We start from the raw sequence: 5,000 nt of genomic DNA on the forward strand, positions 1-5,000 counted from the left end.
GGAAGAGAAAACCAGGATAACAATAGTGGCCTCGGGCTTTGCCCGAGGCCCTACTTGTACTCTGTACAAGTAGGGCCTCGAGCTCAGCCCGTGCCACTAATAATCTTACTTATTCTTTTTGCATTTTAAATTACATTGGCATTTTGAATGTTTTGTGATGAATGTTTTCTGAAAAATGTTTGATCTTCTGAGCATGACACAACCAGACACATACAGTTGTTCCATTCAAACTAGAAGGGGTAAGGTATTTTAGATTTCCCTCCATTTTCATCTAGCTCTGTTTTGTTTCTTTTTTTATTGTGATTCCTATGAGAAACACTATAAATCAAAGCTATTTCTCATAAACAAAATCATCGCAAATTGTAAAAGGTGAAACAGACATGAACAAGCAATGTGATAAATACACTGTACACTATCTATGTGCTCTATGTGCTTATCAGACAGAAGTAAATGTACTCTTCTGACAAGTGACAACAAAACAGGACAACAGTGTCAGCATGTAAATGTCCTGCAGTTTTAACCCTGACCAAAACCCTTCTTCCAACTTCATTGACACAAACACAATTAGTGTGTTGTTGGTTTGCGTTTTCAAAAACCAGCAAATTTCAAAGAACAACAACTTGTGACTTTAGAACACAGAGTGTCCTGAATTGTTCTGCAGGTGTGAACTGTATGTAATGAAGCAGATAGACTGGATGTACATTCAGAGAAAAGTAGGTTGGTGTAACCTCATTGATGTTGCAACACTGTAAAAGCTCTGGTCTGATAGGAACAACTGACCTTTTTCCATAAGACTGATAAAAAATACACTCTATTTAACATTGACACCTCTGAAGGGAGAAAGAGACTGACCTCTGCAGAAAAGTAAAAACTGAGGCTTTAGGGATCAGGAGTCAAACAACACATAAAAACACAAATGGAGGTACAAATAGTTTAAAGAACACTTAACTATTTTTTTTTACATGTGATTTTCCTTGAACAGCACTTCACACCAATATTATGTTTTTCTAGGGAACGTTTCCAAAGGTTGAGAAAATAAGTCTGATTTCTTAATTCTTGATTTGCACTTGGGGATTACACATTTTTTGCAGAAACAGAGGAGGGAATTTAGACATTTTACGCCTTTCCAAGATGCATGGAGAAGTGGAAAGCCTGGAATTGTAACCTCCAACAGTAAACCTGTTGGAGGTTGCTACACAGTAAACCTACATTACAAACTAGGGCATAGATGGAGCATAAGATCAAGGATTTTTGGAAAAGTCTAATTTAAGAGGAGTCTTATAAAACTTTCATGGATTAAAATATAAATCTTGACAATTTTTTTTGTTTTTTATTCGTTTATTTTTTAATCTAAACCTCGATTGTATATTTTATTTCACCCACGAAAGTGAAATAAATGTGTAAAGCTCAGAGCAATTTAGAAGGGAATCACATTAAAAATATATATATTATGCACCATTTAACTTGTCATTTCCTCAAGTTAAGTTAAGTGAAGTCAAGTTAACACAATAGCTCAGGAACAGAAGGAGAGACTGTGGCCATACTTTCCATATGGCCAGATACTGAACTGGTGACACTAATCTTGGGTGCTTCTCTTGAAACAGTGGGGGTTGTACATATCTTCAGTGCTGCCCAGTTGTAGATGTCTTGCTTCTTTGCAGCAACATCCAAATCTGAAGCACTGTCTGTTGCTATTGCTATCACTTTCTGCTCTATCAGAATCATCCTTATTGGAGTTGCAGAACTCACAAACCTGCAGCCTAAAAGAACTCCCAGATTCCACTTTAACACTTTGAGGTGCTTGTTAAGATTCATGATACAAAAGCTGCTCTGTCTCTGTTTCTCTCAGTGAACTTGCACACTTTAAAGTCTTCACCAAATATATCAGTCTGGACAGACTTAGATGTAAACTACAACTTAGTTGGCAAATGACAATTGCAATAGGGTAGGTTTGCATTTTTTTTAAACCTATAAAAACTGAGAGCGATCAGGCAGCACCATTGAAGTTAATTGTTATCACATTACTATTTAATTGTCATCCAAATCACCGCTGTGGTAACAAGTCACTGTATTGCAAGCCAAAAAAAAAAGTTGGAATAATGCATGAGTTGCTCTTTGCACCCTAAACACATAGCTATAATAGGTACAGCATATCTGCTTAACATAAAAGTATAAATTAATGATACATAGTGTCAGTTTGGGTCAATATAATTAGACAAATGAATACATTTTTCAGCTGCAGTATTATTCCTGCAGCAGTTTATAAATTAGAATGTTATTTAAGTTTGCACTTGAGGCAGTGATGTCTCAACAAAGCTCTTACGCTCTTTGTTTTAAATGTATGAATATCTGTGCTTTTGCTTGCTTTAATAGGCCTTTTGTTGTCTACAAACATTTTGCCTCAGTACTGAAAGCACAACTATACCTGCAATATCAATAGGTGTGTTTTATTCAAGTGTCTCAGTAAGTCATGGTAATGTGATACTGGGCCAGCATGCACAATAGCAGGACCTTGAAACTAAAGCAGCTAAATGGAATTCATCCATCATTCATTTTCTAATTTACATCAGCATGTGTCAAAATGTCTTCTGTGAAAAAGCAATATTGACACGTATGTGCTATTTTTTTCTTTCTTTCTTTCTTTCTTTCTTTCTTTCTTTTTTCTTTTTTTTTTTCTTTTTCTTTTTTTTTTTTTTACAATTTTTCACAATTTTGTAATGTAGCCACACAAGGTTACATGTTAGGTTAACATGGAAGAACTGAAAAGATCAGGTGAAAACATATCTAAGAGTGCTGCAATGATTACTCATACCTGATCCACAGAGGATAAATGTTACCAACACTTCACTTCTTGTTCCCTCTTACCTGTTGGTAGTTTTGATTTTACACATTCAAAGCTAAAAGAAACACAACATGGATACTGTGTAGATAAATTAAAAGAGAATTACAAATGCTTGTATTAAGCCTAATTCGATTCTAAAATACAATCAGAAAATCCATCTAGATAAATGCTCCTTTCAGTAATTTTCCAACATAATGTTTGTGTACACTGGACAGTATTAGCAGACACAGCATGACACATGAAATCTGTTTTTATGACAGAGACTTTAAACTCATTATGAGCAATAAATAGCAAAAACCACCGATATAAATATTGCTGGCAGACAACAGAACTATTCAGCAATGTTGCGTTAAACTTCTGCTTGTAAATGTCATAAATAATCAGTTTAATCAAAGAACATAGACAATAAAATGAAAAAGGAGATCGTTTTGAGCTTCCAATTCTGAAAAAAACGAGTCATAAAGTTTTCAACCAAAATATCTTGTTTCAACATGAGGTTGCAAAGAAAATTTAAGCAGTTAGAAAGTCACTTACTGATGCAGACAGGTCACTCAAGCTGTGATACGCCTCCAAGTGTCTGCTGTTGCTCTAATAATTCTCCTGTCGTCTCTATGTCTTTGCCAACTCACCAGAAGTGTGTTACAGCAAAAAGAGTACCAACCAAATTATCACACATGGTGGTGGTGTACATTTAAAATGTTTTCATGGTGTTGGTGAGAGAGAAAGTTGTGTATGTGAGCATGTTTGCCTCCGTGACTAATGTTACCAACCAGTGTTGCTGTACTTCGGCTGTAGAAATCATGCTTGAGGTCAGCAAACATTGTATTACTATTGGTGGAACAACGTTGACATCTGGACCTTCGGGGCTTTCCACAGGTGTGATTGCCAACGAGGGCTACAAAGTTGCAAAAAACGAATGTAACAGTCAGGACTGTCTTTAAACATGAGGGGAAAGTTATGTTGAAAAATATAACTAAGTTCAGGTCTAAGCTTGCTATTAAAAGCCCATGTTGTGGACACAAAGTTTAAATTCACTTAATGTATTTAAATCTCAAATTAAACTGGTGAGAAAATCAAATTATAAAGGTGCTAAAGGCCGACCGAGAATCTATGCACCCACATGAAAAAGTTTTCATCCTGAAAGTGGCTGTCTAGATTTAGAAACATTTCCATCCAAAAAAAACCTTAAAACTTTTACAGTTTATTTAAGTAAAGTTGTCCTCAGCCTGAGAGGAATAGCGTTTCATTTGTTCCTCTCCATAACCCTTGACACAAACTCACACAAGTGTGGGTCTCATTTGCTGAAGTAAAAAAAACTGTGTTTTTGCAAAAGATGAGGGTTGACTTTACAAAGATAGAATAATCTTAAAATAACTGCAGGTTTATTTCAGTGGTGCAGAGGCCACTGGATTGATCGAACGTACTATCCTTTAAGTTTAAACAAATAATTATGATATTAATGCTGCAGACTCAGCTGAATTACCATAATCAAACAAGAGAATTGCTAAAAATACTTTTTATTGATTTTATGGAGTCGGGATACCAGTAATACTTAAAGTTTTTTTCACAGTTATAGTGTATGCTTCTGGATACAAATATAAATTAGGCTGTAGGTAAAGCATAGTTTAAATTTACTTTAATCGGCCGTCCCAGTGAGTAATGATTACTTACCTGAATAGAATAAAGACTCTTTTTAGATTTATTAGTGGCACTGATCAGTAAAAAACATGAAAACTACCTGCTAAAAACAGTTCTGACCTATCAGGGTGTAAACCTCTGAGGGATCCTGCCGTGTCTTGAACTGGGACCTCTGTGGATCAGGCTTGTTCTGGCACATCACGTGGATGCTTGATTGGATTGGGATCTGGGGATTTGGAAGCCTTGGACTCTGTCATGTTTCTGAAGCCATTCTTTGAGCAATAATATTTTTTTCTTATGGAGATAATCACAGCAAATCCAGTAATCCGGGGGGGGGGGGATATCTCTTTAAACAGGAAAAAGCGGGAGAGAGACATGGATTGCAGAGAAAGAGAAAGCAACAGCATTTTGGTAGGCACTACATGTCAAAGTCCACTTGAATTCCAGGACCCAAGGTTTACCTGCAGAACACTGTCTTGTAACGAGATAATCAATGTTATTCACTTCATCTGTCAGTGGT

General features: G+C 36.0%; 1 long non-coding RNA gene across 1 annotated transcript in view; it reads left to right on the forward strand.

Moving 5' to 3' along the window:
- The window catches only part of LOC103363700 (uncharacterized), an 8,793-nt gene that overhangs the window by 1,948 nt on the left and 1,845 nt on the right, over window positions 1–5,000 (forward strand). The window contains exon 2 of the long non-coding RNA XR_520510.1: window positions 2,724–2,732. This is a non-coding gene — a long non-coding RNA (uncharacterized LOC103363700). The remainder of the gene's footprint in view (window positions 1–2,723; window positions 2,733–5,000) is intronic.

The sequence above is a fragment of the Stegastes partitus genome, unplaced genomic scaffold (genome assembly GCF_000690725.1).
Source record: "Stegastes partitus isolate 25-593 unplaced genomic scaffold, Stegastes_partitus-1.0.2 Scaffold15, whole genome shotgun sequence".
Taxonomy (NCBI): domain Eukaryota; kingdom Metazoa; phylum Chordata; class Actinopteri; family Pomacentridae; genus Stegastes; species Stegastes partitus.